The 27531-nt window shown below is 42.1% G+C and overlaps 1 pseudogene; it reads right to left on the bottom strand.

Moving 5' to 3' along the window:
• Nucleotides 1-2626: 2626 nt before the first annotated feature.
• LOC126419418 (uncharacterized) lies at nt 2627-14229 on the bottom strand (annotated as a pseudogene).
• Between the last annotated feature and the right edge of the window lie 13302 nt (nt 14230-27531).

Below are 27531 nucleotides of genomic sequence, written 5' to 3' on the forward strand. Positions count from 1 at the left end.
TGGGGAAAAGAGAGATTTGTGGCACAACTTGACTAGAAGAAGGGATCGTTTGGTAGGACATGTTCTGAGGCATCAAGGGTTCAGCAATTTAGTATTGGTGGGCAGCGTGGAGGGTAAAAACGTTAGAGGTAGAGCAAGAGATGAATACACTAAGTAGATTCAGAAAAATGTAGGCTGCAGTAGGTACTGGGAGATGAAGAAGTTGCACAGGATAGAGTAGCATGGAGAGCTGCATCAAACCAGTCTTTGGACTGAAGACCACAACAACAACATGGGGCATTATACATGACAATGACAGGCGAGCGATTTAAGTTTTCCAATAGTTGCTCCTTGAACCACTTCAGAAAATATCACGGTTCAGCGCCTCGTGGAGGAAGCAGTTCGCTGCGAAACCAGATGAAGTTCCAGTATGTAAGACAATAAGTTCTTGTGCTCTTTCCCAGGGCAACAGCAAAGCTTCCAGTTTTCTCTGACCCGCGTTTACCCATGTTTCGTCGAGTCAAGCAAAGTTTTCAAATGTCTCTTTAACGAAGTGGCTTAAAAATCGACAACGCTACGCAACGGTGTCACCTCTCTCCATTATTATCTTGCGTTCATCCATTTTTTTTTTTTTTACCAAAAACCAATGGCCTTGTCATCTGTTAACAAAGAAGTTTTGCAGCCACTGAATAATTCTGCCTCGCAAAGAGTAACAATTTATTGTTAGCTGTCTTCTTTCATACTATTCATACAAGTGGCGAATCTTGTTGAAATGAGTTTGTTACTCGTTCTATCCTCTTTTTACCAGGTGTCCGTAGTGTAGAGGAACCTTTCCTTCCTGTTCTGCACAGTACTTTTTCCTTACAAACTGTGACAACAGTGTTCCTATGTGTCTTCAAAGCGATTGCAATTCTTTTGACTACCTTTGTTAGAGGTCGCACCATTACCATATCTGTCGTGTCCGACCACGCAAAACATAAGCAGATCGCTGACCACTGCGTTTAGTAATCACACATTTCGGCACACGTGAACTGCAAGCGTGACATTCTAGCAGCTGTATCAGTTTTGACGATGGTAAACGTAACATAGATGGCGCAGCCAAGTTCTGATTGGCTGTTGCTGTGGCCTTGTAACCAGCTAGACGCCAATCACGTTGTTGTTCTGATCCATGTATAGTACGACGCATCTATCCCTGGAGAACCACAACCCACAACTGAACCATTTTCCCACAAATGTGAGAAAGGGCCTTTTAGAAATGACTGATTCAATTATTCTGCATTATTGAGGTAAACAAAATGAAGAATAGTACAAATACAGTAATTTCCTCTAAAGCAATATTGAGGTATATTGTATTTATAAGCTGCCTTCCATTCGATAAAGATTGAAACGTGTTATAGCTCTATCACCTAATAATCCATTAGATCGTACAGGAACTCGCTCTGGGAATGCAGTGTTTTCTACGTGCAGTTTACAATCTCCCTAAAGGTGGATGGTAGTTCTGTGAGTGTTCGTGTTTCGTAAGTCGACGATAGTGGTGATAAGTGACTTGCTTATCGTGATACTATTCATGTAAAAACGGAAGATCTGCAGTCGCCTTCTGATGTTAACTCACACAGACTAATTAGGCAATCTCTGACACTTAGCCTCTGGAGGTGACTAATAAAGTCTCGTAGATGGAAGCACGGTCTTACATCCTTACAATGGACGTTGTTATACCTATCGCCTATTGTCAGTGCGTAAACCGCAATCTTCCGAGAGAAACGGGTTGCAGATTAGCTTGCGTCTGCGCGATTGTATTTCTTCCCGGCTTTTCAGGGATGTGGTCGGACGCACTGAGCAGGGTGTACCGAGGGAGCAGCGAGATAGGCTCTTTTCACACTATATGGTTTTGACCGTACGGCAAAAAGTCGGACGATGGAAATCCGAATGGGCAACAAGTTCATGCTGTACAGTTTATGCGTGCTGTTCGTTTTTAAATCCAGTTTATGGCGTGTTCTGTTATGGTTATTGTGGTACTGATAGCAACGCATAGTTTCAAAGGTTGGCACTACCACGAGACACAGACGACAGCGCCCTCTAGCCGGTGCTGTTGAAGACTACGAGCTCCGCGACTGCTTCGGCCCATTTGATCAGGTGCAGCAAACTAGGATACTTCGCTTCACCTTCGCACCTCATTCCAAGTTATATATTGTTATTGCTTGAGTAAAGGAGATTTAAATTCACACAGCAGTACCGACGTGTTTTACCTTTTCCCGATCCAACCCACGAGCCGCCTTCCAGGCGGAATACAAAAGTTATAACGAATCGTAAACAAATTATTGCATTATGGTTATGTATAACGCTAGGACGACCACTTCTCGGTGCATCTGTCACTGAACCCGTACTTCGAAAGTTGTTAATCAAATCTCGCACAGTATCGCGATGTGGGATTGTTGTCTCCGGGAAGACTGAATTAAATGTTTGACGAACTGAAACTGTGTTGAAAGAACAACGCAAACGTCGTGTTTGGGTGGAAAAAGGAAGTGGGCTTTTTTTATACCTTATTTGAGGATCTACGGAAAGATGGAAATAAGTTTTTCCATTATTTTCGAATATCCATCGCCTCATTTGATGAATTACATGAAACACTCGAAAATGCCCTTCAGTGTCAAAATACACAATTTAGGACTAGTATACAACCAGTTAGTGAGTTACTTGTAACAAAATCAATACTGTCTCCGATTGAGGATGCCACCGAAGTTACAGAAAGGCTATTCTCCTCTCTTACTGGAGAGGTGAAGTCCCTGAAATAACGTAATACTGGATACGGTTGGTCTTGGTTATTTCCAACTGTAGGCCGCTGAGATTTGTTAGGTATAGGAATTTCTTGAAGTCGGGGGGGGGGGGGGGGGGGAGGGGCTCGGTTACGACCAACTGTAGACTACTGAGACTGGGGGCCTATGGGTAGTTGGGCGTAAGTTTAAGGAGTTCGGCCGTGCATGTTTCACTGTTCGCGGCAAAAAGGAGGTTGATTATAAGTGTTGTGAAACTGTTAGGACTGAAACTGAGTTGTGGTTGGAGGTTGCAGAAAATTCAGTTGAGGATAACTGGAGTATTGGTGATTAGGAAAGCGAGGTAGATGAGGGCCCACTGCTTTCTTTTTTTTCTTTGACGTTTCCTATGAAACTCAAAACTTCCATTTGAAATTGTAGGAATTCATCATTATCAAAGTTTTGCAGATTAGGCATGAGACTTTGTAAGGAAGCCGTTTTACTGCAAGGTTTTTCTGCTTCTATTGCTTTTAAAATTCCCAGTTCAACCTCGTCAGATTTCTTATGTTTGTTCACTGGTGATATACTTGTCGGTTTTTTAGTCACTGGAGAAGAAACACCCAAAATATCAGCGGAAGCTTGCAGTTGCAGCTCCATGCCTCCTACCCCTTCATTTTGTCGTTCCTGGCTCTGCTTCATACTATCAACAGTCTCTCGTTCGTCATAGAGTTTAATTAAGAACTGCAGTTGGTCAAAATACACATATTTCTTCGACTTCAACGCTTTGGAGCCACTTGTCTTGTTAACCTTGGTCTTCTTCTTGTACTTGGAAACCGAATCTCGAAGATCAGTCCATCTCCTTTTTACTTCTTTACCTGAAAAATAATAATAATTAAGGGCTATTTGTAACTGTACGCAAAATTCCGAAGTTTTATATACAACTTTTGTTTTCTAGATATCTTGTTAGTAGTTGTAGTTTTACTGACCTGTACTACAATTAGGCAATCGGAGTTTCTATGGCATGTAAAATAGTACAAGATGTGTGCAGAGCAATCTTGTTCGTAATGAGAGAGGACTGCTTTCCAGCGACAACGTTAGAGATGTGGAATTCGACAGCTTTTGGATTTGAAACTACAGCTAATTTCCAACATGCATAACAGTAGTCCATGCGAAACTTACCCGTCTTACCTCCCTTTTTAACGTAGGGTCAATGTATTTTAACTATACAGAAAAAATTCTTTAGTTCTAATGGCAGTAGCAGATTTCAAATATATATTTGTATATGTTGATGTAGGAGGTTACGGTAAGGACTGCGACTCATCAATTTTCAAGCGAACAACTGTGATAAACGTTGAAGCATCGAAGGTCTTAAGCGTCTTGGGCCATCACTGTGATAAGATTTAACCCATACAGTTTTTGTATGAAAATCGCCAGACACTAGATTGAAAAAGATGTTACAGCTGAAATATATTTTGCAAAAACTTGCAGAGTAAAGTTATTCTTAAAAGCGGAATTATAGCACAGCAGGAAAGTACGGGGTGTTCAAAAAGTCTTTCCGCAGTGCCGTATGATTGTTAGCCGCGCTTGTCGTATGCCGCGGTGAATACACCGAAATGGAACTCTGTGAAATAAAAAATATTAATTTAGTGAATATTCATTTTTACTTACAAATTTTCACATTAAATGTTGAAAGTGCCCCCCCTCCCCCCCTATTGCTGAATACACAATTCAATTCGTCTAATCATGTTTCCAAACACAACCTGTAACATTTCTTCTGTAACAAAAGCAGTGAAAGTGGATATTGCAATCTTCAATTAATCGATGGATTTTGCACGGTTTTTATAGACAGTTGCTTTCGCTGCACCCCAGAAGAAAACGTCAGGTGGTGTTAGGTCAGGCGACCGTGGAGGCCAAAGTCGCTTTGAAATTATGCGATCACCACAAACATTAGCAAGCAGTGACATTGAAACCCGAGCTGTATGCGTGGTTGCACCATCTTGTTGAAAATAACCTTTCAGTATTTCACGTAATGCAAGTTCTCCTATGAATGAGTATAGAATATCACTGCAGGATCGTTGTGCGTTTATTGTTTCGTTGAAAAATATGGGACCCACAATCCGACTTCTAGAAATTGCGATCCAAACTCCTATTTTCACAGAATGATGTGGTTTCTCATGAATACACAATGGATTTGCAGTACTCCACATACGAGAATTTTGCGAGTTCATGTACCCAGATAAATGAAACCACGCCTCATCAGTGACAAACGTTTCATAAGAATATCCCTTCCATTTTGTTGAACGAAATTTTTGAACCATTGACAATAATGCAGTCTCTTGCCATGATCAATATCTTTCAGTTCTCAAACGACTGTCACTTTGTATGGGAAAAGTTCTAATTTTTTCCTTACAGCTGTGTGGGTCGTTCCGACACTAACATCGATTTCCTGGGCGAGCTTTCTTAATGACTTGTTCGGACTCATTGACATTTTATCGGAAATATCGAGTAGTTTCTCCTCAGACAAAACGCTAGGACGACCACTTCTCGGTGCATCTGTCACTGAACCAGTACTTCGAAAGTTGTTAATCAGATCTCGTACAGTATCGCGATGTGGGATTGTTGTCTCCGAGAAGACTGAATTAAATGTTTGACGAACTGAAACTGTGTATTTACCGCCAGCTTTGAACACTTGTTGGACTAAAAACACACGTTCTTCAATGGTTAGCATTTTAACAGTGACAAAAACGAAACAAACGAACAAAGGAAATAAACTTAACCGTTCACGACAACTCGTAACGACACACACCAACGGTACTACTGACGCTGGCTGAGATAAACGAAACATTGGAATGTTGCGATAGTCCACTTTAAGGGAAGTAACCCAGGCAGGCGAACAATCATACGCCACGCGCGGCTAACAATCGTACACCACTGCGGAGAGACTTTTTGAACACCCCGTATAAGGGAAGACCTGTGGCTAGGGATGGTATGATATTTTATCTCTTTTGAGTATTAAATTTTAGTATAGCGACGTATACAATGAAATAAACGCGTTTCGGTCAATATGTGGCAGAATCTGAAACACAAAAAACCCAAATAAAGGCCGTCGTAGAGTTAATAACAGTTGCAGTTCAGATCGTGATGCAGGAGTGTGAAATGTTGGCTCTGGGAAAGAAAATTTTCTGAAATTCTGTTTATGAAAACAATTTGTGGACGTGGAAAACTAGGTCACAGTAACCTGAACTTTCAGAACTTTAGAGATGCCGATCAGCACCGAAACAGAATGTAGATAAAAATCAAAGAGCCAAAGTAGCCTATCAATATGGATGACAGAAAAATCCCAACGTCAGTCATGAAGTACCAGACCATGAGCAGAATACATACAACACGAATAAAATAGCGATTGAGAAAACACGTTACCATTCCTTGCGATGGCACATAGTGGTGGCAAAGATACAGCATGTAAGGTAACTAGTGAAGCCTGAGGGTAAAAAGATCACGGGTGGTGAAAGTATACGAACTCTAGCAGAAGTTGACTAGCGTATCTCAGCGATACAATAAGACATTATGCAAAACTCTATTCTAGATGGCTGAAATGATTTCGAAACGGAATTCAGATCGATTGCATCACAGCAACGTAACGCATCTTTATTTGTCAAGGTTACTGCTTAGTAAACACTTCGGAAGCATTTTTACAAAGACGTGACCTCAATAGATCCTTGTTGTTTTACTTGTAATATGCACCCCGATCAGCACCGTAGTAGGCCATCGCAAATGGACAACTGGACTGGAGTTGTTGCATAAAACTGCGTTCAGTGTCAATAGCGCTTTCGTAACAAATTGCGCAGAATAAAGCGAGCTTACACAAGTTTGCAGCAGGCTACAATTCGCACCTACACGAATTCTTCATGGTATATAGTCTTTCCTCAGCTCACTAGCTAATGCTGACAACGCAGTTTTACGAAGCTTAATTTGCTACATCTTGTCATTTACAATCGTATTACAAACATGTGCGTACTTTGAGCTGACAGAAACCGCAAATGGAGGCGTCTGCTTGTCAGGCGAGACACTGCTTCGGTGTTAACCAGAATGATATATGGCTAACAGCGAATCCAGGATCGTAGCTACGGGGGTTCAACTCATATTAGTTCCGTGGAAGGAGTAGGATGGAGGGGAGAAAATAAAACACAGTGTCTACAAAATGAGACTTAAAACTATTAAAAACTGCGTTTATCAATCACGAAACACACTAATGCTTTAGGGTTTACCACATAAAACCGGTACGCCTCACGTCCAAGATTCAAGTAACAATGAACTAACCAAAAAAAAACAGATAATAGTAACGTTAAAAAAACATGGTGTTCTCTTTTTATAAGAGATGCTGGAAGTGGTGGCCATGGGCTTCCATCGCTGACTTCGTGTGATGACCTTATCAGTAACGGGCTGTAATTCTACAGTCCTGATGATGCTAATGTCTCTAGTAATGCTCCGTCTATTGTGCGAGGATTGTCATCATACACTTGGCCTTTTAGAGTGTTCCATAAATAAAAATTACACAGTGTTATGTCCGTGGATCTTGGCGACCAGAGGCTTCTACTGACAAGGAAGCACATTTGTGATGTGGGCCCTACTTTGCTTGGATGTGTGAGCAGTTGCTCCACCTTGTTGGAATATTGCATACAGCTTCTCTGCGTCTGTTAATTGTGCATAGAAAGAATCAAAGCTCTCTAGACGTCTGACACTGTTTAAGGTATAATTCAAAAATACGGGGTCAATAATGTGCATGCTGGACTATACACACCAAACACCTATCTCCTCTGAGTGGAGAGGTTCTTCGTGCAGAATATATGGATTGACCTGCGACCAGTAATTGCAGTTCTAGGAGTTTACAGAATCTGACAAATGAAACGAGGCCTCGTCTGACATGAAGTAAAGCAAGGGGTCCAAAAACCGTTAGCATTTCAAGTTAACAGCCAGTTACAATAATGAACGCCTTTTTCCTGATCATCAAATTTCAACTCTTGTACCACACTCACTCGACAGGCTTTCAAGTTCACATCTTTTAGTACACGGTGGCACGATGTACGAGATACACCAACCTGCTGCGATAACCTCCTTAGCGATTTGTGCGGACTATTCGTAATGTCCATGCGAATTCTGTCTATAGTTTCAGGGGTACTCACTGTCGGTCGGCTATTCCTCTGCATACTCTGAACAGATCCTACAGCCCTCTATTTCTTGTACAGGTCTTGAATAGTGCTGGTCATGGGGAGTTTCCTACCAGTATACTTGACTTGAATCATTTCTTTACATTCCGTGATGGTGCGTATCTTCGTGTATCACTCCACCACAGCTTGCTGTTATAATGCAAACTGCCCCATTTGTGTAACAATTCAACAATAAGAGCTTCTCACAACAACTGACACATGGAGATACAGCTGCACTCAACTTTCCGATAAAACGCAGTGTAGCCAACTTTTTAGACAGTGTTGCCACTTCACAAGCAATTCGACTAGAGATGATTAATCGGTATGTGAGGCGCAGCGGTTTTGTGTGGGACACCCTGTACCGCTTTATAATTAGCAACTACTTTTTATTGTTATTCAAGGTTAATTAATACAAAGATTAATTAGTAGCAACATTTTGCTGTGTTCTTGTCTTCCTCTGCCAAGCCTCTTTGTTCAGGGCATCATCCTTGCGCATGCTATGATGCTCTGTTTACACGGGTGGGACACCAGCGGCCCGCCTGCCGGATCCGGTGTAACGTGTCTTTCGTTTCTGGTGTATAAAAATAAGAGAAATATTTCATTCTTCCTTAAATTATGTAATGCATAAATAAAGGTTTGCTGCAGAAAGGACACGCCACAAATGCGATGGCACGAAGTAGCTACTAATATGACACACATCAAGGTACAACATTTTTTATTGTACTGAATTACTGTCATTAAATAACTATACCATCACGCATAATGATGTTTTGTGTATCAGGCCCTGGTAGTTATTGAACATCATTATTGTTTGACGGCTCGTTGATCATGAAAACATTATGTAGACTTCCACGTAGGAAATGTTAACGAATATTAATTCGGACTTCGTAAAAATAAACAAGTAGGTTCGACTTTTTGAGATTACAGCGCTTAAAGGACGTGGTGAGATAAGCAATCGGTCGTTCAGCCTTCCAACAATATGTTCATTGTTTCCCGATACATCTCCTGGAACACATTAAATCATCAGAATAAAATTAAATGAATACAGACTCCAGCAATTGTGGATGAAACGATTATTATTCAATAAATCACATATTAACACAGATGACAACACGTTCATCCTACTACCTCAGAGTCAGAAACGAGAGTAAGTAACCATAAGAGGAAGTTTTACAATAAAAACAATGAATGTAATACAGAGATTGCTAATTATGCCTCATGCACACTGTCTGTAAGTTCTAATTGACAACGGCTACTCAACCTTTAGTTTTTTGGTAAAAATAAAATAAAATAATACATCTTTTATAACATGCGTTTCTACGTCCCACTATTGGTTTCAGTCTTGCCGCGGAAGAAATTTATGGGAGAAAGAAAGCGATGCACTGCGGAATTTTGCCACGGAGATTTTCAAGGCAGCTACTACACTGAAGAGTCAAAGAAACTGGTCACCTGTCTAATATCGTGTAAGGCCCCCGCAAGCACGTACAAGTGCTGCAGCACGACGTGGCATGGACTCGACTAATGTCTGAAGGAGTGCTGGAGGGAAAAGACACAATGAGTCCTGCAGGACTGTCCATAAATCCGTAAGAGTGCGAGGAGGTGGAGATCTCTTCTGAGCAGCACGTTCTCAAGCCATCCCAGATATGCTCAATAATGTTCGTGTCTGGGGGGGTTTGGTGCCCAGCGAAGGGTTTAAACTCAGAAGAGTGTTCCTTGATCCACTTTGTTGCAATTCTGGACGTGTTGGGTATTGCACTGTCCTGCTGGAATTTTCCAAGTCCGACGGAAGGCACAATAAGCATGAATGGATGCAGGTGATCAGAGAGGATGCTTATGTACGTGTCACCTGGCAGAGTCGTATCTAGACGTATCAAGGGTCCCGTATCACTCCAGCTGCACATGCCCCACACCACTACAGAGCCTCCACCATCTTGGTCTCCTGCTGACATGCAGGGTCCATGGATTCATGAGGTTGTCTCCATATCCGTATGCGACTATCCGCTCGATACAATTTGAAACGAGAGTCGTCCGAACGGGCGACATGTTTCCAGTCATCAACAGTCCTCTGTCGGTGTTGATGGGCCCAGGCGAGGAATAAAGCCTTGTGTCTTGCGGTCATCAAGGGTACACGAGTGGGCTTTCGGCTTCGAAAGCCCATATCGATGATGTTTCGTTGAATGGTTCACACGCTGACACTTGTTGATGGCCTAGCATTGACATCTGCAGCAATTTGCGGAAGGGTTGCACTTCCGTCACGTTGACGGTTCTTTTCAGTCGTCGTTGGTTCTGCTCTTGCAGGATCTTTTTCCGGCCGCAGCGGTGTCGGAGATCTGATGTTTTACGGTATTCCTGGTATTCACGGTACATTCGTGAAATGGTCATACGGAAAAATCCCCACTTCATCCCTGCCTTGGAGATGCTGTGTCCCATCGCTCGTGCGTCGACTACACCACGTTCAAACTCACTTAAATCATGATAACTTGCCATTGTAGCTGCAGTGAGTGATATAACAACAGCGCGAGACACTTGTCTTCTATAGGCGTTCTCGAGTGCTGCGCCGTCTGCATGTTTACATATCTCTGTTTTTGAATACGCATTCCTATACCAGTTTTTTTTTTTTTTTTTTTTTTTTTTTTTTTTTTTTTTTTTTTTTTTTTTTTTTGTCCGCAGCTCGTGGTCGTGCGGTAGCGTTCTCGCTTCCCACGCCCGGGTTTCCGGGTTCGATTCCCGGCGGGGTCAGGGATTTTCTCTGCCTCGTGATGACTGGGTGTTGTGTGCTGTCCTTAGGTTAGTTAGGTTTAAGTAGTTCTAAGTTCTAGGGGACTGATGACCATAGATGTTAAGTCCCATAGTGCTCAGAGCCATTTGAATTTGAACCAGTTTTTTTGGCGCTTCAGTATATAAAACATCACTAAGGAAACAATGTTCATGACTCATAAATAAACGTAAGCATCTGTAGATAGGGTGAACATAAAAGACATTTACTCTCAAAAACACGCGTTTTGGCACATAATGTTGTGGCGTGGCGTGTCCACAGGGCGTAGAAGTAAATTCTATGAGGTGTGTGAGAAAAGTAATGAGACTGGCAACACCGCGAGCGGTGTCTCAGCGCTGTGTTGTTCTACTTGTGTAGGTCGATGTGTTCATCCCTTCCAGATGCTCAGTCCGAGTTTCAGCTCTATACAGCCATCACGTGATTTTTGAGACCGCCATCAGTGAAGTTGTGGTTTTGTTGTATGTTACGAAAATGGAACAGCGGAATTTAGAGCAACGTTATGCTATCAAATTTTGTGTTAAACTTGGGGAACCCGCGAGTGTGACCTTTCATAAAGTTGAAACAGTCCTATGAGGACCATTCCTTATCAAGCGCCAATTTCTTCGCTACATCATATCTGGAAGGCCGAGAATACGCCGAAGACGAACCTCTCTTAGGAAGACTTCAAAAACCGACGGAAACTTCGAACACGTGCGTGCTCTTGTGAGATCAGCCCGTCATTTAACAATAAGAATGATGGATGACGTATTAAACTTAAACATCAAATTTTGACCGATCATTTTACAGTCAAAAGGTTTGTGTGAAAGCGGTGCCGAAAGCCCTTACAACTGAGCAAAAGGACAATCGAAGAAACGTGTGTGTTTACATTCTTGACAGGATTACCAAAGACCACGAATGATTCAGTCGTGCGATCATACGTGATGAATCCTGGATTTTTGAGTGCAGTCCTGAGGCAAAGCGGCAAAGTGAGGAGTGGCACGCTTAGACACATCCTTGACCGAAAAATACGCGAATGAGCAAATCAAACATGAAAACAATGCTGATTTGCTTTTCAGACAGTAGGTGTAACGTGCATAAAGAATTTGTTCCTCCAGGAAAAACTATCAACCAAGTGTTTTACAAAGATGTCCTTGGCAGGCTCAGAAAAAGAGTGCATCGAGTAGACCGGACATTGCAGACAAGTGCATGCTGCATCATGGCAACGCCCCATGTCATAAAGTGACTTTTATCACGGAATTTTTGAGCTCAAAAGGCATTACTGTTGTTCCACAGCCCTCCTATGCACCTGACCTGCGTTCTTGTGACTTTTTTTCTTTTCCCGAAATTGCAAAAGCTCTTATGGGGGCCTCGACGTGAAAATGAATGAAAAATCGAAAAAAAAAAAATGCCGCCCTCTGAAAGACAAATTTCTCCCGTTTCCAAAAATGTATGGTTTATTAACTTTTAAATTGTTATTATAGGCTTAAACGCTCGTTGAACACATGTCTGCACACTGACTTCAGGCAAGGAATATCACCATAAACATTCCATGCCTGCCACAGTCATGGAAACAATAAAGCCAATAACAGGGACCTTGCAGATAAAAAATTGCTTAGCAAATGTCTACATGGCCGTACACAAAACCCTAATGAGACTTCCAACAGCTGCGTGTGGCAACGAGTACCAAAAACAGTGTTTGTTGGATGGACAGTACTCAAAATGGGTGTGATGGATGCTGTCATCTGTTTCAATGATGATGTAACTAGCACGACAAAAGTAACGGAGAAATTAGGCATCCAGCCAGAAAATAATATGATGGCTGCTCTGACTGCCATAGATCGTCAGCGACTAGTTGACGCTGAAAAGGCTGTGGAAGCCACCACTAAAGAGTCCAGAGTAAGGAAAAGGCTCCTGAAGAAGCTTACAGAGGATAAAGAAGCAGCTGGCCAGCAAGATTATGCTGCTGGAATGTTCTGAAAGAGGCATACGGTGAGTCAAAAACACTGTGAACATTCTTTTCTCATTTTCTCGAAACTACATTTTCAGAACATTAGGTACATATAACTTCACAATGGTTTTATCCATCTGCACCAAAGTTCTCTTAAGTGAAGAACGGGATAGCATCTTTGTATTATCTCTAAAACATCGCATAAATGATCTATGTTTTCATTCTGTATATAATTTTAGCTGTATTTTTTAGACAAAATAGTAATGTGATATAATAAGGGTTTTTCTATTTCCTCTGATATACTCCAAAACGAGAGGCATAATGTGTTCCTATGAATGTTGACAACAGCTTGCCACAGTTTGAATGCTGTTAGACTGATGATGGACCAGAAAATGGTACCAGAATGGGAACATGTATTACAAAAACATCTATTAGGCAAAATACTGTAACTCTTAAACTGTAATAGATATTTCAATAAATTTACTTTTACAGCTTGAGTTAATGTCATTCATTGTTGATAAAAAAAAGCCACAACTTCTTCCGCATAGTAGACCAAGAGTAATGTGCAATGAGAGCGAGGTATAAAAATGCAGACCGTTCACGCCCAGGTCCCCTTACAAGGATGTCATTTTGGGGCCTCTGGAGAACATTCATAACAATGTGACCGACATAAGGCCCTACCAGTTGAAGCTTTTCAGCGCTGCTACCACGACTGAGAACAGCGATTCCGCCGGTGTACAGCTGCCTAACGGAACTGCTTTGAAAGGGACGATATTGTAGTCTGAAACAACAGTAAAAAAAATTGGTAGATGAGAAATCAGTCTCATCACTTTTATCACATACTTCATATGCTCTGTGAGTGTGCCGGGAAAGGAGTGCCATTCATATTGGTTTATTACCTCGTAAACATTAACCTCACATACGCTATAGATCTGAATTATGAGCTGAGAGTTGGCTGGCGAACGTAACTAATATTGTGAATCAGGCCCACGGAAAAACAAACGTTGTCAGTGCATGCTCTATTTCTTCGTTGAAACGATATTTCCAAAAAATAAATAAAGAAATAAAATAAAATAAAAAACGCCGTGGTCAGCCCTATATCCGTCTGCCACGTGGTTAGGAGGGCTTCAGTGGGGATGCAAATCGACCCCTGTGGGCGTCCGTCAGTGATCTTTTTAGTCACCTTGTAACTCGCTTCTCGGTCACTCTATTTCAGTAGGGATATCAATAAAACAATTACGGTATGCGTTACCCAAATATACAAGGTCAAGGTGGGTACGGCAACTTCTCGGATACCGTGTGGAAGAGAGCGTTCAGTTAAGAGCCGGCGTGGTCATATTTGAATAAGCGGTGGACAGCCCTGAAAGACCACACCCGAGCCGTGCGTCCAGCCAAGATCAAGGACGACCTGTCACCAAGACAGCAACCTGCGCGCCTCCTTTGTTCCCTTTGCTCCGGCATATTTACCGCGCCGTCTCTGTGTCAACGTGTGCCGTGGTCCGCGCCGTATCTTCCTTTTTTTATACGCATAATAGACTAGGGCGTGGCCGACTTCTCACCTGTTGCAGCCCAGGGCGGCGTGCAAACCATTTGTCAGCATCTCGTACGTGAATCATCGAATCTGCAAACGGATCTGAACGGTACTCTAGACGGAGAACTTCTGTTGCATCTCCATCTACACCAGTACTCTGTCAATTGCATGGCCGGGTACCACGTTATTTGAACTTCTTCCAGTTGCAATCGCGTACAGGCGCGTACACAGTACACCACCGAGCGAGGTGGCGCAGTGGTTAGGCACAGGACTCGCATTCTGAAGGACGACGGTTCAATCCCGCGTCCGGTCATCCTGATTTAGGTTTTCCGTGATTTCCCTAAATCACTCCAGGCAAATGCCGGGATGGTTCCTCTGAAAGGGCACGGCCGACTTCCTTCCCCATCCTTCCCTAATCCGATGAGACCGATGACCACGCTGTCTGGTCTCCTTCCCCAAACCAACCAACCAACCAACAGTACACCAACGAAGGCCAACGAACAACAGCCAACGACTTCATTGGCCACGATGTGGTTAGTGTGTACGGGCTGCAAATCGGAGCCAGCGAAGCGGTTGGCCTTCGGTGCGGTTCGGTGTACTGGCGGTAACATCAAAGCGTTGGCGAGGGTTGGCCTGTTGGACCCTCTCCTAGTGCGGACGTCGTGTCGAATATTCGCTGGTTCAGTAGCGGTTTGTTCTGTCTCTAGAACGGTTGTTTATTTAACTTTTTCAGAACAGCCAAAGCGCACTTTGTTTCATGTTAGTATGTTTAATTTACAATTTAAAGTCCAGTAGTTGGTTGTTAAATTAGAGAGCAAAACCAGTCAACAAAACGTACTGAGTGCGACTGCGGCTGTGCTGAAACATTAATTTTAACAGTCACTGTTTCTCATGCAAGCAATGCCAGCTCTCGCTAAAGGTGTATATTTATTGTATTTAAATATAACAGAATATAGATTGGAATGTGGAGAGAGCATTAAAGCTGACAGAGTATTGTCGTGAACGTGGATGTTCACGGAAATGCGGCTATAAAAAGAAATTGTAAAGACTAGACGATTGGAAGGAAGTAACTCAGCTATTAGAAAGGGATATGCACGATGTGAAAAAGGAAACTGCGTCTTTATTGACATATTTTCGCTGTGGACGACAAGGAGAAATAAACAAAACTGGGAGTGACAATTAGCTTTCTGCTACAGATACAGCTCTCCTAAAACAGGTGTTACCTTTGGTAATTTTAGGGCCTGCACAGTTCAATAACAATTTGAAATCTGTTGTTTTCATTAGGACAAAAATTATGAAATACCCTTCCAAATCAGATTTAAGGTAGACATAAATTTTGTCTCACCAAACTGCTCTCTACTTTTTAAAAGAGAGCTCCACCAGAGTCATTTCTCCTTCTTCGTTTTTTGATGATGAGCTGATTACAGTAAAGTAAATGGTGCGCATGCGACGACTACTAAATCCCCTTCTTCCCTCATAATATTGGCCGGTGAAATCGTAATTAAAACGCAACTTTATAAGAATAACAAAACGAGAGCAAGGTCGCAAGTTGTCAGAGTCCACTGCGATTCCACATGACCGAAAACCTTGGCCTCAAGCTCTTCGTTTGGTGCATTGGCGGCGAACGTACGACCGAATCCAGTCCCTATCATTCGTTGGCCTTCGTTGGCGTAGCATGTACACACATTGTGGAGAGCTGGAAGAGTGTTTCAACATCTCTGCGAATGCTGTAAGTAGACTAGTCTTAGTGAGCTCCACGGGAGCGGTATGTAGCGTTGTAGTACATATTAGTAACTGAAACATCTTTTTCCTTGAAGAAACACCATTACCTAGAAAAACACTAAGCTTGTCAGATTTGACGTGAATGTACAATGGTCATTGGTAAACTCCCTCAGGAGGACGCACTTTCTATTGTGTATCATGCGTGAGGTAAACGCAAAGGCCCCAGCTCTGCGATATTTACTTCCACCCTTCGTGTTTCTGATGTCACATTTCCTCATACTGAGCTTTGTGTCTGTTTTATGCAACTCCTACTGACAACCAATTTATATCTGTGTTTCCAGAATGAGATTTTCACTCTGCAGCGGAGTGTGCGCTGATATGAAACTTTCTGACAGATTAAAACTGGGTGCCGGACCGAGACTCGAACTCGGGAGCTCGAGTGAAATTCTCATTCTGGAAACATCCCCCAGGCTGTGGCTAAGCCATGTCTCCGCTATATCCTTTCTTTCAGGAGTGCTAGTTCTGCAAGGTTTGCAGGAGAGCTTCTGTAAAGTTTGGAAGGTAGGAGACGAGGTACTGGCAGAAGTAAAGCTCTGAGGACGGGCCGTGACTCGTGCTTGGGTGGCTCAGCTGGTAGAGCACTTGACCGCAAAAGGCAAAGGTCTCGAGTTCGAGTCTCGGTCCGGCACACAGTTTTAATCTACCAGGAAGTTTTATATCTGTGTTATTCTTTTGCATTGTCCATGGGGGGAGATATGCGATCTATTGATTTAAAACTTGTGTGGATAAAAATCTTACTTCAAGACTGAAAATTTTCTGTACTAATTACCTGTTTCGGCTCATTGCCGAGCCAACTTCAGACCTAAAAATACAGAAAATTGCGTATAAAAAGTGAAAAATGAAAAATTCATTCAATACTTTAATTTCCATTATGCAGTACATACCAGTCTACTATGCTATTCAGTGTATAACACTCATTACACATCGTCGTAATTTTTAGAGCTAGGTCGCCCTAGATAAATAAAAAATCCTATGGGCATAACGGAAAGACGATAAAATGTGACACTATAAAATACAAAAATATATGGTGAGCAAATTGAAGTACGTATAAACTACTAAGAGAACAAAATGGGACAAAGCAGTACCAGAATAGGTTTGAGGAAGATGGGAAAAAATATTTAATTAGACCATAATGTTACACAGAGAAATTATACATATGAAAGTTTGTATCATTTGATGTTAGTTGTTATAGTTATGAAACACATTAATTACTTCGAATATCAGTAAACTTTGATACGTGTGTTGCCTGTAAGTATAGATAACAGCAGTTTCTACTAATGTATTCTCTCCAATCTAAATGATCTTTACTACAGTAAGTTCTACACAGCCAACAGGGAATAAACTGTAGTTAGCACATATTTTATGTTTTTCTCATTAGCACATATTTTATGTTTTTCTCATTAACAAAATTTTTCAATGTTTTTAAAGTGAACTGACTCCATGATCAGAAAGAACTGTCTCAGGTGTACCCACAGTTTGAAAGTAGTCTTGAACGATCTTTAATCCGATTTTCTTACTTGCTAGTTTCTTCAAATGATATTATTTTATAGACTTAGAGAGTAAATCCACAATAACAAATATATAACTGTACTCCCCGCCCCCCGCTGCCCCCTACCACCATTTGCTTGTATTAGTTCCTTGAATAGGTCAGTTCCTACTAGAGCCACCTGGTTTTTGAAGTAACGCTATATGTATTCCTCACACGTTTGATTACTGACGTTTACACATCGGCATGTATCGCAGGTAGCTCTCCTAGCAATGTTGTAGAAATATACATTTTCTTGGATCTTTTAAATACATTTTAATGAACCACAATATTTTTATAAGGGTATGAACATGCTGCTCTGGCCAACAAACTTTCCAGCTATCACTATCTGGACCAACTCTTCAAAACAAAATTCCCTGAAATACCTGGTAAAACTGTTGTACTTTCTCATGCCCCTTCTTTCCTAAGTAGCTTTTAACTAGTTCTCAGTTTTCATCGGGATTCTGATTCCCCCTAAATTGGTTACGAATCCTAATCTTTTTTTCGTGTTTCACTCCTTTCATATATATAATTTTGGAACTTCTTTCTCCATTCAGATGGCCATTCTCACTTTCATCCCCCCCCCCCTACCACACACACACACACACACACACACAGATAACGTAGATAAAGCCTCTGCAATTACATTTCCTTTCCATTTTATATATTTTGCTGTATAATCGAACTGTTGCAGATAGACGACTCAGCTTGCAATTCTCTATATAACATAGAGCTTTGTGATTAGAATAAACTACGATTTTTGTCGTAGTAAATAATTCCTGAATCTTCTAAACCTCCATACGGTTGGGATATACTCCTAGATTCCTAACTTAAAGCTCGTGCATGAAACTTAAAAGAACACTGCATGGGATGGTTTACGTCTACTTTCAAGCATCTGGTGTTTCAGTATTATTCAGCATCTCCATCCACTGAGTCACACTAAATTATTATTACTGTAGCATCTTGTGATGCTTTCCCAAACCTTGATCACTCGTATTGCTCTTCTTTGCACACATCAATACCTGATGTTGGTCAGTGGCAAAGGTCCCGCACACTACAACAAGATTCTAGGATGGGTCGTACGAATATTTTGTAATCCATTTCTTTTGTTGACTGATTACATATCCCTAATATCCTACCAACGAACAGAAGTCTACTATCTGCTTTAGTATCACTCAGCCTACGTAACAGTTCCATTCCACATCCCTAAAAATTATTACACCTAGGTATTAGCACGAGCTGACTGATTATAATTATGTCTCACTGCTGTTGTACTCACAGCCTACTAAGTTCTTTCGTTTCGTGAAGTGCACAGTTTTACATTTCTGAACATTTAACAGAATCACCAATCTTTGCAGAATTTTGACATCTTATCAAGATCTGACTGAATATTGGGCAGTTTTTTCAGGGAGTACCGGTACTTCATTATACTCGTAGATAACTGTATCAACTGCGAAAAGGTCTCTCCCAGGTCATTAATATGTAACACGAACAGCGTAGGTCCCAACGCACTTCCTAGAAGCACGTCTAAAGTTACGTCTACATTCTGTCGATGAATCTCTATTCAAGATATCATGCTGCATCCTCTCTACCAACAAATTCTCCGTCCAGTCACAAATTTCGCTTGATACACCACACGACCGTATTTTCGATAATAAGTTTTGGTGTGGCACTGACTAATGATTTTCGGAAGATGCGTCATTTGATGCTTTACTCTTCTCCATAACGGACAAAAAGTGTATTTCTGGCACATTCGTAGAATTTCGAGGACTCCAAAGGAGAAGGTCGCTTATTAGATAACCTATAAACGCCAAATTCTCTAAAAATCGAGCTCCTACGTATGAAAATGCTTCAGACGTCTGATTCTTTACAGATGAGTTAATGTATTAAATATTTAACTCTTTTTAAAATGAATTAATGGTTTTTGTGCATCACTCATACAGCCATCCTCACATCATAAAAAAAAATTATCTCTGGCATCAATTTAAACTGAACTTTGGTAAACGATCTAAGATATTAACATATTTAATATAATGTAAGAAATTCTCTCTTTCTAAAGTCTTCTTTCCCTCTCTGTTATAAAATCGTATAGGGGCTTACATACTTTTGTATCTTCTATTTCAAAAAGGGTTTTAACATTTATACGGAAGACATTTCCTGAGGTCATCAGATGCTGCAATAATTTCGTGCTTTCTTGACACTGTCTGTGGCAGCCGAAGAAAACGTGATTAACATCTTCATCATGGTCACATACACATGAAGAAGATGGGACCATGTCGAGGCAGTAGAGATGTTGCCAGTGCAACGACCGTCTCCAGCAGGAAGCTAGTATCATCTGAGACAACTTCAATACTTCGTAGCTGATCGTTCAAATAGACTCACGCTCTCGATAACGAACGGCGAAGTTACGGACTTTACGACAGTGGTTCCCAGCCTGGGGTAATCGGCCCCTGAGTGATGAAATGAAATTTTCTGAGCGGTAGAAACTAAACGATTCGATTCTGTTTCAGTCACGAAACTAAATTATTTTCTAAAAATCATTATTATTATAACAATTTTGTAAAACTCTAATACTGATTACATAAGTTATCGATAATTACTCTACATCTACATCTACATGGATACTCTGCAACTCACATTCAAGTACCTGGTAGAGGGTTCATCGAACCACCTCCACATTTCTCTATTATTCCAATCTCGGATAACGCGCGAAAAGAATGAACACCTATATCTTTCCGTATGAGCTCTGATTTCCCTTATTTATCGTGCTGATCGTTCCTCCCTATGTAGGTCGGTGTCAACAAAATATTTTCGCATTCGGAGGAGAAAGTTGGTGATTGGAATTTCGTGAGGAGATTTCGTCGTAACGGAAAACGCCTTTCTTTTAATGATGTCCAGCCCAAATACTGTATCATTTCTGTGACTCTCTCTCCCATATTTCACGATAATACAAAACGAGCTGCCTTTCTTTGAACTTTTTCGATGTACCCGTCAGTCCTATCTGGCAAGGATCCCACACCGCGCAGCAGTATTCGAAAAGAGGACGGACAAGCGTAGTGTAGGGAGTCACATTTTCTAAGTGTCCTGCTAATAAAACGCAATCTTTGGTTAGCCTTCCCCACAACGTTTTCTGTGTGTTCCTTCCAATTTAAGTTGTTCGTAACTGAAATACCTAGGTAGTTGAATTTACGGCTTTTAGATTAGACTGACTTATCGTGTAACCGAAGTTTAACGAGCTCCTTTTAACACTCATGTGGATGACCTCACACTTTTCGTTATTTAGGGTCAACTGCCACTTTTCGCACCATTCAGATATCTTTTCTAAATCGTTTTGCAGTTTGTTTTGATCTTCTGATGACTTTATTAGTCGATGAACGACAGCGTCGTCTGCAAACAACCGAAGACGGCTGCTCAGATTGTACCCAAATCATTTATATAGATGAGGAACAGCAAAGAAACGCCAGAAATCACTTCTGTTTTACTCGATGACTTTCCGTCAGTTACTACGAACTGTGACCTCTCTGACAGGAAATCACAAATCCAGTCACATAACTGAGACGATATTCCATAAGCACGCAATTTCACTACGAGCCGCTTGTGTGCTACAGTGTCAAAAGCCTTCCGGAAATCCAGAAATACGGAATCGATCTGAAATCCCTTGTCTATAGCACACTTTTTCTCAATTAGTAGCATTAATGCGGAGGGGATTACAGATTCCTCACGCAGTCCACCTGCTACACACGTATGTTGTGTTTTGTACTGAACACCGCCAATGATAAAAGTGAGACACACACGTAACAAATGCTAATTATCTCAAGAAAATTTCTTCTCCAAGTTGTAGGTAGTACCTGCAGTAGTCCAGAAATTGCTTCATTACTCGCTTCCAAACAGATAAATGAATTAACTGACAGCGCGACACAGCAGTAATTACAAAATGGTTACTATAGTGCTGTACACAGTTTTATTGTTACTATTACTGTTACTATTTGAATGGTTAGACACACAGCATTAACAGCGTGAAGTCGTCCAATTACTGCCAGTTTCGGAAATAAAAAGTGCAGCACTGAACTGATTTATGAAGAGTGAGTATAGTGCACACATCTGAGTTTCTTTGATTTGCAATGGGGTTGCAGTACGCAGGTCAAGCAAGTGCCACAGTGGAGAGGAGTGTGCGGGGGAAGTGTGTTTTGTAACAAGTGTGTCCCCTCTCTGTGTATAGCTTGCTTTCTTTTCTGAGGAGGAGTTGTGGGTAGCACATGCGATGCACCACGAATTCCTTCGTCATGCATTCTAAAACACACACACACACACATACACACACACACACACACACACAGAGAGAGAGAGAGAGAGAGAGAGAGAGAGAGACAGACACTAAATATCATTCGTCTTTCATCATTTTAAAACTAAAAGTGTTCCAAGAAAAGTATTTCATTCTAAATTTTGGTGATAATGTGTGGGAGCGAGGGATGCAATAGATGGCAGGGTGGGAGAGGGTGGTGGAGAGCAAGAGCACTGGCTAATGTCTGGTTGCACTGATGGGTAATGATCTAAGAAAGGCTGGGAAACACTACTTTATGGGGTACGTTTCCACTGACATGCTGATTTCCAGCCTGGCTCCGGACGAAGCTGAGCGTTCACAAGGTATGACGGGCAAGGCGATTAGCGTAACATCACAAGATAATTGTTGGGGGAAGGGGGGGGGGGAGGGGAGGGAGGTCCCCTATTTCTCGCAGGCCTCACCTTGAGTCAGGAAAGGGCTTGGAGCAACACAAGTATCCACATGGACAGTACGACGACACGGAACCAGTACGGTCATCATTGTTGTGGATTCCTTTGGCACAGTAGCAAAGAGACGCGCACCGACAAATGGCGATCTGACAATCATGACACGTTACTCCGATTGACACTTCAGCGGATTACCGAATTTTCTCGTTCGGGGGGGGGGGGGGGGGGGTCACACCCAACCTAAATAGTACGGAAACTGCAGGTGAATGTATGATCGCTGTAATATAACGTGTGTATTAGTGTTCTAATGCATATGTGACTGTGTGTATAAGTCCTGTTTGTGTAAAGCGTACCTAAAAGGGGACCACGCCGCAACCGGATTTTTGTAATTCTTTTAAAAGTTCCTAGCAGATTAAAACTGTATCGGACCGAGACTCGAACTCGGGACCTTTGCCATTGGGGGTGCAAGTACTCTACCGACTGAGCTACTCAAGCACGACTCAGGAGCCGTCGTCACAGCTTCAGTTCTATCAGTACTTCGACTTCTACCTTTCAAACTTCACAGAAGCTCTTTTGCAAACATTGCAGAACTAGCTCTCCTGGATGAAAGGATACTGTGCAGACATGGCTTAGCCACAGCCTGGGTGATGCTTCCAGAATGAGATTTTCACTCTGCAGCGGAGTGTGCAAATTTTTTGTTTATGGTACGTGAAGTTCAGAATTCAAAAAACCTTTCCCAAATAAGTTCGATACAACTCTTAAAAAAACTCTAAAAATCGATTTTGAGGTTTTTCACCATTTTAATATGCTATGCTTGTTTTCGAAAAGCAATGTGACTATGTGGTAGAGTGTTCGTCAGATTCGTAAGGCACGGCGTTCTAACCCTGACGAGATCAAATTATTAAACAATGATGCCTGTTCTTATGAGTATTTACGAGAGACGTAATACATAAAAGCTAGAAAAATTTAATTTGTATTTTTTTAACTATACAATCTTGATCAACAATCTTTTTTTTATAAGAGGTCGGTAATCAGGAATTTTTGTTTGCAATGAAAACTGGATTTTTGTGTGCACTGTGTGATTAGAAATAAGTAAACGTGAATTTTTCATAAAAAGAAGACGAGTAGCTGTTTAAATTAGCATATATCTGTCGAATTTTATATTTAAATCACTTAGGTATTCCAATTGAACGAAAAAAACTAAAAAAGTAATGACCGAAACGAAACTCGATCTAGCGACTGCCAGTCTCATGCATTTTATGTACTCCACGCTTCATGGAAATGCTCGCAGAACATGCACCTTCGTTTAAAATTTTGGTTCCAGCTAGAATCAAACCCAGATCCCACACACTGATCGAGCAGTCTACCGCAGAGCCACACCGCTCGTCGAAAATAAGTGTACCTTATTTTAGCATATTACATATGGTTGGAAAACTTCAAAGTCGATTTTCTTCCGAGAATTTTTGACAGTTACAGCTAACTGCTTTGGGACCGGTGTGTTTGAGTTTTGAACTTCACGTCCCATAAATATAAAAAACTGCAAAAATCCGATTATCCTGTGGTCCCCTTGTGAGACTGACTGACTTATTCAGACGATCAGTTCCAAAATGACTGTAGCCTACTAGCAGAAAAACCAGGGGGAGGCTGGCCAGTAGAATCGATTCAGAATGATGTCGGGTAGAAGAGAGGTAGTACTCGCTTTCTTGATCTCGTGGTTATTATACGTGGCAGGAGCTACTTCCGCGAGTTAGGAAATTTTCTTATTGGAACGGGAGGAGAGCATGGAACACATACAGCTACGCTACTAGCCATAAAAATTGCTACACCAAGAAGAAATGCAGATGATAAACGGGTATTCATTGGACAAATATATTATACTAGAACTGACATGTGATTACATTTTCATGCAATTTGGGTGCATAGATCCTGAGAGATCGGTACCCAGAACAACCACCTCTGGCCGTAATAACGGCCATGATACGCCTGGGCATTGAGTCAAACAGAGCTTGTATGGTGTGTACAGGTACAGCTGCCCTCGCAGCTTCAACACGATTGCAGACAATGTGACGCAGTAGCTCCATCCAGTGTGTTCATCATGAGGTCTGGAGTCCAACTGACCTAGTACACAGTACCGCAACCAGAGGTTGCTGTCATCCCTTCTGTGACGTAATCTAATATGGCGGTCTCTGGGGGAAATGGCGGGAAAAGGGCCCAGCCTGTTCTGCGCTGCTGGATAGGAAGGAGTGTACTTTATTTATTTTGGAACAATTTATTTAGGGATGGATTTCATGTAGTTTATTTATTACACTGATACAAAAAATTCGCTCTGGCGTGTTTTTGGGGTCATGCTACATAGTCTACAGACCTGCAGACTACTCGTAAATTATCGAAATAATGCAGTACACTGATGTACAGACACGCAAACAACTCGTAAATTGTCAAAAAATAATGTATGGAAAAGCCTCTGCAAACACACTCACAATGCTTAACAGGTGAAAATAATCCAGTGCACGAACACTCATTGTGCGTAAAAAACGCTTTCATACTATTGTCAACTGCAATGTATCAGAAGCTCCAACGCACACACGCGCCGCCGCCACTGCGAGCCACCGCCTGACAGACGAATGCAGGGGGGCGAGCTATTACTCTCAGGCCGATACCGCATACAGCCAGTATGTTTTATGTGAGTCGAATGCAGGCTGTGTCACTCGGCTGATGCATCCTGACAGAACAGTGGAAGAAGTGGTCATATACTTACTTTCCGTGTCCGGAACTAGACTTCAGACTTCCAAAAATCAGCAGCCAATATGGCCTTGTCATTTGCCTCCCGTAAGTCATTCATTGTGCAGGGCTGGTCTAAATATGGACAGATGAGCAGGTGTTGAGGAACCTGGACAGAACCACACAGACAAAGAGTGTTCTCATTCTCTTTTAGGAAACCCCATTACTGCAGGTTTGTCTTGCACTTTGGCACTTCTACCCTCAAACGGTTTAGGGTTCTCCAGACAGTGTATGGTAGGTCTCCACCAGGCGCCAGTTCTTCTTTTACATCTTTATGGGGATTTCTCAGGTCGATTTCCCACCTTTTCAAACGATTCTCTGCAGCCGACCCTTCCAGGGCTCGGGTACGTGACAGGAAACTCTTCCTCGAACAAAGTTGTCGGTCAGCAGGCTGGTGTCCATATAAAGGATGACGCATGTCCTTTTCTTGCTTGGTTTTTTCGGCTTCGGTAGCGATGTCACGTCGTATGTTGGGTGGTGCGATCCCCATCTTGTGCACTGGGGTTGACCTCAAGCATCCGGTAACAATCCGTGCCATTTCATTCACCGCGACATCAACTTTTCTCGCGTGTGTTGATGCAGACCATACTGGAGCGGCGTATTCCGCGGCTGACACACTGAGCGCAAGGGCTGAAGTTCTCAGGACTTTTGGGTTTGCACCCCAGGATCCGCTGGTTAGTTTCCTGATGATGTTGTTTCTAGTTGAGACTTTTTCCCTTGTGGCATTACAATGATGTTTATAGGTCAGTGTGCGATCCAACGTGACACCAAGATATTTGGGCATTTTACAATGCTCGAGACATTCAACTCTCCATATTACATTTAATTCACGATTTGCCTCCCTGTTCTTTAAATGGAATGCACAGACCTGCGTCTTGGAAGGGTTCAGCCTTAGGTGGTTTGCCTCGTAATACTGGGAGAGAGCTTCCAAGGTACTGGTTAATTTCTCCTCTACATCCATAATAATGTTACCTTGGGCAGCAACTGCAGTGTCATCGGCATACATAAATTGGCGCGTGATGTTTGGCACTGGTTGGTCATTTGTATATATATTGTACAGAGCTGGGGCGAGGACGCTTCCCTGAGGTAGGCCATTCCTCTGATTTCTCCACCTGCTCTTCTTGCCCTGGAGACAGACGAAAAATTCCTGTTATGCAGGAAAGTACCTATCAGTGATGTTAAATGGTAATCTCTTGTTACATTATATACTTTCCTAAGGAGCCTCCGATGGTTTACAGTATCATATGCAGCTGAAAGGTCTATGAATGCCACTCCTGTGATCTCTTTCCTCTCGAACCCATCCTCGATATGTTGGGTCAGGTTCAGGACTTGACCGCAACACGATTTGCCTGGTCGGAAAGCTGCCTGCTGTGGGATGATCTGTTGTTCCAGGACGCTTTCTATGCGACTTAGCGTCAGGCGTTCCAAGATCTTAAAACAGTGACATAGGAGAAGTGGTCATATGACTTGCAGCAACAAATCCCTCTCTAGCATACATAATCAGTCTGCCATTAAATTGTACCTCGTTACAATTCCATCTCAGTCGATCACCCTGTCCACTCTCTGTTATCCTTTAATGCAGATGCATGTAAGTTTAGAGGCATATGGTTCTCTGTTTTTCGGAAAAGTGTCAAATACGGTAGTCAACCCGCGTGTATCACTGTTACCTCCATAGACACATAGTAGAATGCTGCCTCAACAGAAAAAAGAGTGACTGTTTCCCTGGTCCCTTCGCTTCCATGTCGACAGATTCCTCTTGCTATTGCATGCTTGTTCCCATGTACAAGAATAGTTCTGCGCCAACCAGAAGACACACAAGTACATCCTCAATTTTACTTTCCCTCAATTTAAACATATTTTCCGTCATTTTTCACAGTTCTATCGATTTTTGTATGCAACTTCTACCCATGCAATCCTGATATAACCTCTTGTTCTGTGTTCTAAAATTGCTTATAAATGTAGTACAGCTGACAACACCTAGCGCAAATGCACTATTTTTCTGATCGGGAGGCATAGTTTAACACTGTACTCGATTGCATCCAGCCACCTTCACCCACATATTCCACATTTGCCGTGAATTTGCTCTGTTTTCTGTGTGTCTGTGTACACGAATGTGTCACAAACGGCTCCCAGGACCGCAGTAGCCCCAAGTTAGCGTTCCAGTGTGGATCCTTCACATGTTATATCTGAAGTAATATTGGGATGCGGATCCACAAGATGCCACGTCCGGGATAGGGTTTGAAGGTGGATCCGCCGCACACTATATATCCAGACTGATGTTCAGAGGCAGGTCCACCACTCATCGCATCAGGGATAGGGCTCACAGGTGGACCAACAAAGCGCTACGTGCGAAGCCATGCTCTGCGTTCGGAGTTGGGTTCATCAGCGGGAGGGTCAGGTCATGGGAATCATTTGCGACACAAGCTCATACATACATACAGAAAACACAGCAGACGCTCTGCAAATGTGGAATATGTGGGTGGAGGAGACTAGATGCATCTGAGTACAGTGCTATACTACGCCTCCCAATCAGAAAATCAGTGCA

The sequence above is a fragment of the Schistocerca serialis genome, chromosome 9, assembly GCF_023864345.2.
Source record: "Schistocerca serialis cubense isolate TAMUIC-IGC-003099 chromosome 9, iqSchSeri2.2, whole genome shotgun sequence".
Taxonomy (NCBI): domain Eukaryota; kingdom Metazoa; phylum Arthropoda; class Insecta; order Orthoptera; family Acrididae; genus Schistocerca; species Schistocerca serialis.